The following is a 14,367-nucleotide window of genomic DNA, read 5'->3' as shown; positions in this document are numbered from 1 at the left end:
TACATTTTACAGTAGATGGGTACTGTCCATCAGAACACACACACACACACACCACACAACATCCCTGTAAATAAAAAATAAAACAGAAACCTTGCCGAGTGCTGCCAAAGAATTACTGTGGTACTTAATTTCAGATAAAGTTTCTGTCCATGCCTATCAATATAAAGCATTAACATCTCAATCACTGAACCAACAAATACAATTCAGTAGCACAGGAGATTTTTTAATTTTTTTTTCTCTCCTCTCCTCGGCTTAGGTCTACGAGATGACACAGTGTTAAATCTCATTTCCGCAGCAACTTGAGCCTCATGGTCCACTCCAAGTCTCCATCACTCACGCAGCACTCAATAACCTTGGACTCATATTTCTGGGGCAGTGATTTAACGACTTGCAAAATTACACTGCGGTTGGTAGAGCCTGTGTTGATGTTGATATCTCTACTCTTTACTGTCCTGTGTCCTGTCAGCCTACTCGCGTTATTTATCACGACTTACGCCATGACACATGAGCAAAGCCCAATCGGCCATTCATCTCCCTGTTAAATAATACGTGCCAGGCTGGGTCCAGATCAGAGAACCAACGTGAGCTATGAGGTTTTGAAAACTGCAGCACATGAATTACATCCATCAAGGAGTTGCCCTGAAGTTGAGCTACTGTGCAAGGCCTGACAGGCTGTAAAAAGAAATTTACACATGCAAGGCATTTACTGTGATGAAATGAGTAAGCTCCTTAATCCTTCTAGGTGCATTTTATGTGTTGTTATATCACAGAAAGCCACAAAATGTCAGAAGTGAAGCAAATACTGAGCTGTAGTACCTACAGAAACTGAGAGACTAGACAAACAGACTTCCTGTTGTAGCCTAAAAATCTTTTCACGCTCCTTTGTTTCGTATGTCACAGGAAGGGCTAAATCAGAGGTTCTCTGCATAAAACAATATTGGAGAAAAGGGAGAAAATCAATATTTGAAGAGTCTCAGTCTGTGCATGTTAAGCAGTCTATGAGAGAAAAGGCATGCATATTCCACCATGTCTGAATTATTAACAATTCTATGGTTTGTCTCGCTATTGGAGTGTAATATCGGCAATATGAGAGGACAAAGGCAACGTAAGCTGTTGGCAATAACATGTGTTTAAAGAGTGAGTGCAGCTTTCATTCAATTTATAAATACTAGAGGCTGTTCATGTCCACGGTTACTTTAACAAAATTTATTTGAGCTTACAGACTGGAAAACACATTTAATATATATATATATATCAATACTTTATCTTAGGCCAACACCCCAGTTTACTGTACATGTCAGCTTTTCTGGGAGCATTCCTTCCAGTTGATATCCCCCAGTGACTATTTACACACACTAATCACAATTCAGAGCATGCCACTCCTTCATGGTAATTACTACACTCTGCACATTGCTGGCAATTAATTCTGAGAAAATACGGTGCAGCAGTTAGAAAGCATCAACATATACGTTACTTTAATACTGTATGCATGCAATGACACATAAACAGCAACAAAGATGAAATCCACCTTGCTGCAGAGCTGCAAAAACTCTTCTGCAGGAATTGTTTTTCCACAGCAGTGCAGCAAGTGTAGGTTCGTTCGGTCATTTACTTTTGATTTAATGGCAATTCATTAATATTTTTGCTAAGATCACACAGGAATTTGACGACTGAATTTCCCCTTCTAAGGGACAGAGAGTTAGACTGTTGTGGATTTTATGGATGGGAATTAAATTTTGCAGACAGGGAATTACAGGGCTGACAGAGATGCCAGCAGTAGTCAAGTTCCTCAATGGACGCGTGGGTAATTAATGCAAATACCGGGAAATTTAAGCAGGTCTTAACTAATAATATATGGCGTCCTTTGGCAAGGAAAATCCTAATGTGCTCATTTATTCCTTTGTCACATCTCATGAAGACATGATGGCCAGCGCCTGCAACAAGATTAACACTGATATGACAGCAAGACAATCATGGCAGACAAATGGCCAGTAATTCAATCACTGGTGCAGGACACGTCATGTCTGTGGGTCTATTGACTCTGACAGGCTGCACGAGGTGCTGGCAGACCTCTATTGACCCAGGGAACCCAAAGTGCTGATGCATCCATTGTGTAAATTAGGATGAGTCTGGTCTCATTCACCTTTGACCAGTAGCTAAAATGAACCAAATTCAAAAGAATTCAGAGGATTTATAAGAGTCAAATGATTGTAGTTTCTCTAATTACTGGAACTGCTTTGACACTAAACAACTGTGTTAATTTCTTATCTAAAAATGCAACGAAGACTCTAGAAAAATCTACACAATGACACAATAATATATAATAACAGTTAAGTCCCTATAAAGAGGAAGAAAGGAATATTGAAATGGAGGCACTGAGGGCAAGTATATTTTCTTTCGCTTATTATTCCCACCACAGCTTCAACGCATGTAGCACCACACCAGGCCCAGATGCCATTCATTAAATAATTAACGCCTGGCTGAGATGAACTTTGATTAGATTGATCTGGGCGAGCCCGGTGGAGAAAAATTGATGGGCCACAATGTTTAGATTTGCTTCTAAACGGCGAGAAAATCATTGTGTCTGGAAGATTTATTGAACGCTTCTCAGCAGGAAGCAGAAACACGCTCTCCCAAAGAAAAAGAAACACAGTTCGAGTCCGTTCACAGTGATGGACAGAGTAAATGCACTTGATCAACGCCTACGCTCGTCTGCCATGGGGCGGATAAGACACGCGGACCCAGTCGTGCCATTAATCATGCACATTTTATTGTGTATAATCCTTGTTGGTAATGAAAACACGTTTTGTCATTTTCTTGTCCTGTTCCCACTGCACTGATATGACGGGTGTCCAAAAGGGACGCTCGTTTGACATTGTGTCTGTGTGTATACAGAGGGGTGGTGGGAGGGTGGGGCTCTAACACGTAGGACTCTTAATGCCTGTATGTGCTTTTTGAACAAAGAAGAGACTTAATTAGAATAAGGTGTGTGCTGGTGACAGACTGCACAATAAGTGGGAGCACATGAGGACGGGTGAACATACATTACCAGTCAGAAGTTTGGACACACCTTCTCAATTCAGTGAGAAAGCGTGTCCAAACTGTTGACTGGTAGTCTAAGTGGAGATACCGTAGCTGCGCAGCTTGTACGAGGCATGTGTTGCCAGCCGCGGGGGTTGGCCCTTCATCCACCTTACTGTACTTGATATTATTCCACCACCCAATGCATGCAAAACAACAGAGTGAAGGTACACACACAAATATGGGCAAACAAGTGTACACACAAAGAACAGAGAGGTGGTTGGGGGTGGAGGTACAGGCAAGACTAGTGAAAGAAGGCACAGCACAAGGAAAGCTGCTGCTGCTGCTGCTGCTGCTTGTATAAATTGGCTGATGCTGCCTCTTCTTTGCCAGATTAACTCCACAGGGCAAGGAAGAGAAGGAGGGAGGGAAGGAGTGTGAGCGGGGGGCTGGGTTCTGTCCTTTCATCAAAGGGCTTTCTTCCCCTCCTTCTCATTCTTTGTGTGAGTGCCAACCTCAGAGTGGGCAATCTATTCTGTGATTGCATGTCAAAAAGTAAACGCCACATTGTCTAAACTGGAAATCACACCAGCCAGAAATAATCTGCTTTACCTGAAGTGTTGCAATACACGAGGCATCAGTCATACTCACTTTTACAAATTCGGTTACATTTAGTGCAACGAAAACAGGCAGCAGAATTTTGTGGGCGACTCAGTTCTGGGGAAAGTCGAGGCAGAGCCGTGGAATAACAATGAATTAAATGCCTGGATCCGCATGTTCCATTATTCTAATTTCTGCTCATTTGCCCTGTGTTTGGGTGTGCTGTTTCCACGCCCTAAGGCCAGGATGTTTTAATCTGTTGTGCCTGGCCTAAGGCCATGAGACCGACCCTCACCCTGAGAGACAGGTCTGCTGACACTTCTCAACCCTCTATTGTGAGGCTGTCACATCCCTCTCTCAAATCCCCAGCCCACTTCTGTCTCCTTCTCTCCCCTGAGTGGGTGTAATTACATTAAGGAGTCAATCCATGTTCAACCTTCCTCTACCTACATCTTCACCCCAGTGCATATCTTGTTAGCTTTTCCATAATCCTGACCCAAGGCAACAATAATGACCGGTGTCCATTGAGCTGCAGCCTCTATGTTCACATCTCTGGAAGTAATGTTATATTTTTTAAATAAATAAATAAATAATCAAATTATAAAACAGGTATTTATACATTTGACCTATCTATCGCTTCCTATATATGGCTCCTTCTAGGAAGTAGTCAAACACCTGCTAAAATCCAATCTTGCAGAGGTGATGAAAAAGGGATAAATATGAACTAAAAGAGATACAGCACAATATTATGGATTGTAACACAAGTGGGTGTCAGCGAAAGATCTTTTACTTGTCTTTCACAGCAAGATTAATATTCAAAGGCAAAGGGAGGTGTAGCCACAGATAAATTACATCTTATTCAATCTAGGAGGGTTGAAGTTCACCATCCTAATCTGATCTGGGAATATTCCCTCAGCTTGATAATTGCTTTAGCACCCAACCTGTAGTTGTAATTACATCATTTGGTTAATATCAGCATTCAGCTACTGTTGATCCAATTCGGTATGAAGTGGGCGAGTCCTGCTCAGAAGTCGTCTTAATTGAGTTACAGGGTATCGTTTTCAGCAAATTGGTCGGATTTCCACAGCTCTAAATGGTGGTTTGCTGGTGTGTAACGTCCCTGAGGAAATCACTGCCTGATCATACATGAAACGTAAGGGACAAAAGAACCAGTGCATCAAAAATAAAACAATTGTGGCTTTGCAGATAAGCTGCAGCTAAACAATGAAATATGTTCCACATATGCTGTTCAACCATACGTCTTTAATGCAAAGACATTTTGAAGCATCATCACTATTTTACATTGCAGCTGCATTTTCAATCACACAGTCTTGGATCCTCTATAGTGTCTTGTATTACTGTTGGGAAGTAAGACAGAGAAAAGGGAAACAGACAAGCAGAAAACTAAGGCACCATTCCTATGTGTACATATGCTTTAAAAATATTTATCCATCCCTCGCCGGGTGAAAACAATGAATTTTGCATGGCTTCCCTCCAAAGACAAAAGTACCAGATTTGTGAAGGAGGCTGGCACTGCGGCGCTCCCCTAGAATCAACTCCAGACCCCCCGCAAGGCATTTCGTGTGAAGTTACCAAGAAGAGAAAAGATGCCTGCCTAGCCCTGCTACTACATATTCATGTGTGCATTTGGAGGCGAAGGCTGGCCTCATCAGCACACGAAAGCAAAAAGTCAGACTGAGGCTACCTCATTTCTGCAGGACACTGCACCTAAAAGAGAATTAGTCCAGGACAACAACAGAAATTCAAATGTAAACGAAGACCCTCAGTTCAGCTTTCATCTGGGCAATTAAAATGCATTTAGAGTTCATCAAATATTAAATAAAATTCAAACTAATGCTGACATTCAGTAACTATATATAACATAAAATTAGCCAAATAACCAGGAATCTCGTGTACAGCCTTGTGAATCCTGCAGTGCAGTAGTTCAGCAGTGAATAAATGTCAGTTTTTCTTGCCCAAACAGAGAACAGTGAGTCTTCTAAGGGTCTGAGTCTGTTGCAGCTGTGCATGAACGCCTGTCAACATCTCAGCCAAGATAAGCTGTCGGCGTGTAACTGCATCCAGCCTCGTCACACGAGAGCTCTGAGGGTGTTAATGCTGCAGCAGGGCAATGTAGGAACTAATCAGAGTATTGGACAATAAGCTAACCAAGAATATACAGTGTTTTTCACTACAAGAATTGTCTTGACTTCAGTTGGTTGTTATCATGTGACCTTCTTTACCAGAGCATTTGGAGGTTTTATGGTGATGTGATTTATATGGGCTTGTGGCACATTAATGATGCCAGGAAGCCTTGCTTGCCATCCATATTCATGAACAACTGTGTTTGGGGAGCTGTGGAGATGGAGGAGGAGGAGGGACCGCCACACGTCCGCCAAAAGTCTCTGGAGCACAAAGTCTGGATGGTGGAGCTGCTGAGGCCTCGAGTTCATGTGCCTGTAGGCATGAACCCACCTGTCCACCCAGACTCACCACATTCCCAGAGAGAAGATAAGTGATTATAAATGAACAAAGAAGCAGCGAGATCGGGATATTCAAAATCCAATCGACAATAAATTCATTCAGTGGCTACTTGCACAGGCGTTCAACAATATGAGAGCCCTTTTGTCCCACTTGCTGGTTTCTGATAATCAAAATGGAAGACGTGCATGCTGCTGCTCTAGTAGATGCAATCCACCATAGATGGACAGATTTATCCCGAGGGAAACTGAGTGTTCAGTAGCTTCATCACACCATATGTACCAGTATTTAATTATAATTCAGAACATTCTTATCTTCCATATCCGTCATGTAAACAGAAACGTCTGTTTGGACGTACGGACATATACCATCATGATTTTAGGAGCATGTTTCATGCATTCAGAGCATGCATTATAGTTGAGATTTTTACAGCAGATTTTGACACAAACAGCTCCACGTGCTGTATAAAATAGCCAGCCAACCAAAAGTCTGCAAGGCTGAGTTAAAGATGCATGCTATAAAGAAAACAGTCTGGTCAGGAGGAGAAAATCACACATTCATTCACATGAGGAAACCTTGGATGACGGTATTTTGATCCGTTCTGGGCGCAGGTTGATGAAATCACAGAGGAAGGCTGTGTTTGCACAGTCAAGCAAATCTGACAAAGGTGGAAAACTTTGAGATAAAAAAAAAAAAAAAAAAGAGTTGAACAGATCTGGATATTTAAACAAGTGTTTTTGTAAGCTAACTTGGACGACATCACTGCACTTCATCTCCAGGATGTAATACTATATCCAGAACCAGCGTAAATTACAACAATTCCCCAGATTCAGACTTGATGTACAATAATAAGCGCATAACACTGTTAATACACATATTTCTACTCAAGCATTCATCAAGTCAATGAGATTTCAGGTCCTGTTAGTGATCAGGATCTAATCAATAAGCTGCACCTTAAAACAACTAACAGCCAATTACGAGGGCCGCTCTCTCTGTGCCATGCTATTCAGGTAAGCAGTGGTAATTAAAGAGGAGGAAGACATATCTGTTGAAGGATGCTCATATAGTGCAGCAGAGGCAGAGCAGGGTGAATCGGAAGGCTACTCCCGGGCGAAGCTTAATTTGCTCCCGAGCAAATCAATAAAACCATTTTGTGTCGGCTGCTATGGAACAACAAATACTAAAAACATAATGAACGCTACCTCTGGGAACTCGACACCAAAAATAATCCCACACATCTGTTTTGACCAGTTTCTTTCTGATTGAGAAAGAGGCTGAGCACTGTCAAGAACATCACATTTTGTTCCATCCAGTTTTGTTGCTGTCAGAGAACCAGACACATATTTATCACAGAACCTTTAAAAAAGAAGATAAAGAAATAAAGAAATAAAATGTATGCTCTCGCTGACAGCTGCAACAACAAAATTATCATATATGCTATGAAAGCAATCATGAAATAAAAAATGCCTTCTCGCCTGATTTTAATACCTCTGGGACTGGTACAGTATAACTGTACGACCTTCCACATGAGGCTCCACAGAGAAATCAAATCATAAAAATAATTAGTTGGATCCTGTCGTAGAATAAATCTTGTTCATGGATCTTATTCATCAGTTTAGAGCAACAAATTTAGTTCTAACATGCATTACTAGAGTGTCGCATAATCACCTCTGAGTTCACTTATGTCCCCGTCGTCTGAGACCTTGAATTGTTTCTCAGCAGCCCTGCTCATTACTGCAGCGGTGAGGGGACCCGCGGTGTGACGGCTGTATCTGAAAAGTCAAAGAGGTCGAGCTCTTAAGTGAACTAGATGAAAGCAGTAGTTGAGCAGCGGGTTCAGGCGGCAGGGCAATGATGTTGTTGACATGTAGTGGCTGGTGGCGGCCATATTTTTCAAGCTGCGGACAAGGGACAAGGGCCTCCGCGCTGTAGTGCCAGCACACGAGGGGCACCTGAAAAGGAATGCCTCATCTCTCATTATGGGTGTGCTCCACTCCAAGGTTTGTCACTCAGACTGAAACTGAGCCTCAGCATGCATCATCAGGTTTCCAAACTACAACACATCATCTATCGCTCATTCATTTTTTAATTTTTTTGTATGATTTAAATACAAAAACAACTTTTCATTTTTCTAAAAGGGGTTGCAATTCAATTTGAATTGGCAATTAATTTGATAGGAGATATTTGCAGAGCACAATAACCCACTGATTTTTCTCATTAAGGCGTTAGAATTAATAATTAACTCTAGTACTGCCGCATTGTTTGTTTGAGTAGTAAATGGTTTCTATTTTTATGATTGCCAGCTTTAATGAAGCACAAACCAGACACGTGTAAGAATGATCCAGTCTGTCAGTAATTCAGAGAACACATTTATTCTCCACCTTCTTCTGGCTATGAATGAATAGCAGTGAAAGAGAAGGGGGATTGTGCCCGCCTGCCAACCAACTCAAATAGGCAAACAGCAGGACATGCGCTCCCTGCCAAACAATCCGCCATCACAGCAACTGTTGCCACGGCACAGAGCTGCCAGCCTATGTTTGATTAGTGTGTGTCTCGGATGTGATTGGCTATAGTTTGAACAGTGAGGCGAAGAAGGGTCTTAAATTTTGCGTAATTAACCCCTTCACTTGTTCATATTCAACTTCAGACGCCACAGCTATGACAGCCTCCTGTCAGAAACCTGCGCCAATCACGCTCTAATGTGGGAGACAGAGGGGGAACACAAAGACGGTGTTGGGGCTGTCACCGCTGTGGTGCTTCTGAAACTGTCTGATGAGACAATGCGTTGTGTCTCAGTGCTGACAATGAAGGGCCCCTCTCTGCTGCAATGGAAACTCATGAGGGGGGAAAACAGCTATAATCATCGTCTACATGTGCAAATGGAACCGGCACGCACAATCATGAAAAAGCTGTGAGGGGAAGCATGAAGATTAACAAGGATCTGTCTGATTGGTAGATTGACTCAAAGGTTGGACTGTGACTTTTAATTAATTTTTTTGTCACGGTAAACAAACAAACTGCACTCAATACAAACTGTATTACAATGAGCTACATTAAATGCCAAATTCACAAGGAACGCATTTCATTCGATGCCAGCATTAGTATTGTCACAGGACTTAAAAAAAAAAGGAGAAAAAATTTAATTCATCCGATAACGCGTGCTACGAAATATATGGTACGTTGTGCATTGCTGTATTTCGGGAGTGTACATTTGAATAAGATAAAACAATTTCACACGATCACACAGACAATACTAGTCATAGTTGCAGCGTGGCTGCCAATTTCTTTGAGCACATCTGCTGTTGTGTTTGAAGCCTGCACACTATAATCTGCCATTTCCAGTTCCAAGTAAGCAAACAAATCACAAGAGTATAGCGTAGCAAGATTTCTCACACTTGTTGCCAGGCTTCATAGGCGGACGGCTTGATCTGACACGTAAGGGTTCCCCAGAAAGCAATCAGAGCTCTGAAAACCAAATGTCCTCCTCACAAACATGTAGCACATGATATGATTGTTAGAGTGAAACTCCAGGAACTCAAGTTCATCTTGCCAGTAGCCATAACAGAAACTCAAACCCATGTAGCCTTTGCATTTTATGACTTACAGTTCATCCAGGATGAAAGCGCGTAATTTAAACATGCACTGACCTAGCTACCAAAGACGAAGGAGAGTTTGCAAGATAAATGCCTCGCCAATCATAGAGGACTCAATGTGGAATCATCCAAGCCATCACTTTCAAAACTGTGATGCAGGCATCTCACACACGCCCTTTCAACGTGCACTCTGTAAGCCATCTACTTAAATCAAGTATGGCTTTAAAAATAAAGGACCACTGGAAAACTACATACCATCTCTCGTAAACCGTAAAATTAAATTAGAACATCCCCACCTTACTGGTGTAGAGTTCACGTTGTATATCTAGTTTGATATTTTGACCCCTGCTCACCACGGAGAGCAGATTAAACAGAGTACAGACTTTTTATGATGAGCCTTTCGCTTGTGTCCTTGGGCTGTGTGACGGCTCAGTGGAGTGGGGAGCCACCCTGTAGCCCGGGTTCTGCTGTCCACCAGATGGTTGCTGCTGGGAGCCGGCTAAGAGCCTGCCTGGTGGCCACTGAAACTTAAACGTACAGGGGGCTTTCGGTTATGAAGAAATGTCTTCAGACAGACTAATTAAAAAAGGTCTTTTTCATCGCACCTGCCCATCTGTTAAGAGAGCACAACCTGACGGAATGACTGGCTACTCTGTTACACTGAGAAATTAATGGCAATATCTCAACAAGGTTCTTTTTTCCTCCCTGGAATCAAATCATTTTTACTTCCTCTGTGGTAATAATTAGTGTTTCATGGCCAGTGATCTCCAGAATGCAATGAAGAAAAATACAAAGACTTACATAGGAGAACATTAACCTGACTCTAGTGTCCCACAACCTCCCGACTGATGTAATCAAGGACTCTTTTTTTTTTGCTCAATTGTGTAGAACTTTTTTTTCACCCCCAAATAATGAATATTCATTGCACATTAACTCATATCAGTATTCTGAAAGCAATTTAAAACAGCATTTCTAAACAAAGCCTTTATGTAAATGAGTGGTTATCTGTGAGCAATCTGGACAAAGGGACTACAAGACCGCAGATAAAACAAGGTTAGTGGACGTAGGGGAGCACGTTTGTACGCCTTATCAGTTTTTGACAAGGTCAGTATCATAAGTAGCGTGTCTGCTGCATTAAGAACAGTCACATCCTGCAGTCGATCCTGTTCAGTTTCCGTGCAAAGTGAGAAAATAACACGAAAACACTTTTTATGCGACACACTTTTCCTCCTGCACCTTGTTTCTCGGTCTGCATAATGAAGAGGACAACACTGCCAGCTCACTGTCAGAGAGCATCAGAGACTGGCTGTGTGGGAGTGACTGCGAGCTTCTCCATCGCCTAAACACTCATTACCTTGCCAGCTCACAGGCTGTTTGAACTCATGACCCACATCCTGCTCCTCATTACTGTCCAAACCAGATAGGCTGGATGGGGACTCAGGGAGTGCGGTAATGGCGATACAAGGGAGTGGATTCACATTACAATTTGTCCCAATATGTTAAATTATTAGCTGTATGTTATGTACAGCATTATGCCTTTCAGGATAATGGAAACGTTCCTCCTCCCCAAGCCTCTCTTGATCCCTGCCGCTTGGCTAAATTACACACAGCAAACAAGTTTAAAACCATCTCTAAAACGGCTAATTAATTCACAAAATGGATTGTGTTGAAATATTGCCTCTGGTGTTAGCTCGGCTCAGCGGCATGTTGTTGGATTTGTATGGCCACCCATCTTTAAAGAATTTACGGCACACGTGAGGAGGGGTGAGGGGACTTCCAGGACGATATCTCTTAGAGGTTTCTCTCTCGGCGCGAAAACTCCTCGCGCACGCAATCAGTTTTGGGGGGTGGAGATGTCGATAGTTACGACCCCCCTGACGCACGGCCGAGGACTTGTGTGCGAGGCGTGCGTTTCGCCCAGCCTCTAATAATTTAAGGACATTTCTCCACGCCAGCTTGTTTTAATTACTGTGAATAAGTGGCAGCATGTGGTCAGGTTTATGGGTCTTCTTCAAAGAGCGAGCCTGGCTCAGACGGTCCAATCTGCGGGGCTGCAGTAAACATTGTAAATCCAAAAGTGAGCAACTACCACCACTAACAATACCCTGGGCGCATGCAGGAAGCCTAATGGTGGTGCAGGGAGGCGGGACAGTTCAAACAGACGCCTTCGTGACAAAATCAAAGGACTTTGGGAAATCTCTTTAAGAGATTTGTACCAGCATTTGGAGGATTTAAACTTCTACTAAGTGCCAAGCTGCCATGGAGAACTTATCAACATAATATCCAGAAATGAGACGATAAAAGAAACTGAGAGAAAAAGAAATTCTTTCAGTGGATCGTGTCTGAATCTAAGAGAGACATCAGAAGGGTTCCAACACAGGGGTCACTGCCGGGTTGAGGTGAGGGAGGAGGGGACACACTCTTGACTTTTCAATGAACTCATTTTTAGTCTCACCGTACACACAGCTCCCTGCTAATAGTGATGAGAGCCCTCAGGCAAGTGGGCTGATATATATGTATGTACTGAGCTGACTGTGCTCGGCGGCTATCAGACGTCTGCAGCTGCCTCGGCCAAGTGTTTTCACTGAGACACAGACTTCCCAAGAGCAACAAGGTGCAGAGCAGACAGGCTCTCGAGTGATTTGTCAAAAGTCTTTTTACTGTCTGCCAAATAACTGCAGCCTGAAGATTAAATGAACACTAATTTTATTCGTCTCAGTTGTTCGTAGACGCCCATTTTGATAAGGCTCCTCTTCCTTCACAAGATGTGAGAGGGCCCAAAACTCATTAAGCTAAAAAAAAAGCAAAAAAAAAAAAAAAAAAGCAAAAGCCATCCATAGAATTTGATTGGAAACACAGTGACCAGCTGGTCCTGACAGTCAACCAAATTGACCCCTCGTGCTTTTGATGAAAACAGAATTAACAAGGAGGAGACAAGATGTTATTGCACAGCAGGGTTCAGATTCTGGCCGAACAAATCCGCACGGCCCCGGTATATTACTCAACTGGACTACACGTCTCACACTGAGCAGAGGGCTGTGCTACAAGTAGTAATTAATCACTGCAGACCCGCACCTCCCTCTTTTTTCCCCTCATTACCTCCATGTCAGTTTCAACATCTCACAACAATTTCATCCATTTGCTACCACTAAATAGATTTAGCATCGCGTAGATGTGTCTGATTTCACCTTCAAGGAACATATTGCACCAAACTGGTGCGCTGAGTAAAGTCCTTCAAGAAAATATGCAATAGACAAACTCAGCATGCATGTAGTGTCTTAGCTTTGGTCTACTGATAAAACTGATTCATGGTGGCGTGGGCCAGAAAAACGTTTAGTGATGGAGTAAATACGCGGATCAGCCACAACATTAAAACTACTGACAGGAAGTAAATAACATTGATAATGCAGTGTTCTGCTGGGAAACTTTTGGACCTGGCACTCATGTGGATGTTATTTGGTCATGCACCACCCACCTAGACCAGACACCAAACACCGCAATGACACTCCTTGATAGCAGCAGACACCCCCCAGCAGGATGCAACAACTCAAAAAACATGAAAAAGAGCACAACGAAATCACTAAATCCCGAATTGATCAAGGATCTGTGGGGTGCACTGGAACAAGTCTGATCCACAGAGGCCCCTCCCCTCAACCCATAGGACCCAAAGGTCCCCCACTAACTAACATCCTGTCGCCAGGCACCATCTTAAGGCCCATGTCCATCATCTGATGAGTCTCAGCTGTGTTGGGGGCACAAGGGAGACATACACGGTAATAGGAAGGTGGTCATAATGTTATGCCTGATCGAACTAAACGTGCTCTGACCACGTGTTTTTAATTCCTGCTGATTAAACCGTGGCTCGTCGAGCAAGAGCTCCAGACTCAGGTAAAATAATGCGGTACAAGCTAATCATTTGTCAGGTCAACCAAACACAAAGAAACGTGGAGTATTTGCTCACTCACCTGTAGAGGTCGTCGCGTTAATACTGTTTTTTGCTTTTCACATTCAGTCGTACTGAGTTTTGCGTTATAGGTCCGTAAAATGTTATGCTGCAAAACTTAAGCTGGGACTTTCAAAAGCTTTTAGAAATCCTTCTTACCGTATAATCCAGCAAAATATTCGTAAATAATTATATTTATCGGCGTTAAATGGGATTTAGTGTCTCGCTGCGCACAGGTGTAAAAAAATAAAATCAATGCGCAGTAACGCCCACGTTGTTGAGAGGGCCAATCAGACAAAGGGATTGGAAACGCGTGTGATGACGTAACATTTGGCGCATTGGACCGTAATATTCAATGAAGTTTAACATTAAAAAATATATGAAAAACACAGTCAGCAGTGTAGTTTCGTATTTACACTCAGTTAGAATTCACGTGTTGGTGAATCTCTTTTTATATTGTGGAACAAAATTTAAATTGTTGGATTTTTTATTTTTTTTTTTGTCTTATCTCTCATAACTTTTATAATAGAAAGTGAATTTGAAGGTCAGGTCAACACATTGTTTCTTGAGTTGTTCCTAAACCGTTTTCGTGTGTGTATGTGTCTGTGTCAGGCTGCTGAAGATGGCTGCAGTCATCAATGAGTGTCATTGCTATATAGGGAATGGATGCCTGGTCTGGACGAGGTGGGTGGTATTTGTCATGCCAGGTCCAAATGTTTCCCAGCAGAA

This window comes from Mugil cephalus, chromosome 17 (genome assembly GCF_022458985.1).
Source record: "Mugil cephalus isolate CIBA_MC_2020 chromosome 17, CIBA_Mcephalus_1.1, whole genome shotgun sequence".
NCBI lineage: Eukaryota > Metazoa > Chordata > Actinopteri > Mugiliformes > Mugilidae > Mugil > Mugil cephalus.
The sequence above is the reverse complement of the archived record's forward strand: the minus strand, read 5'-3'. Positions refer to the sequence as shown.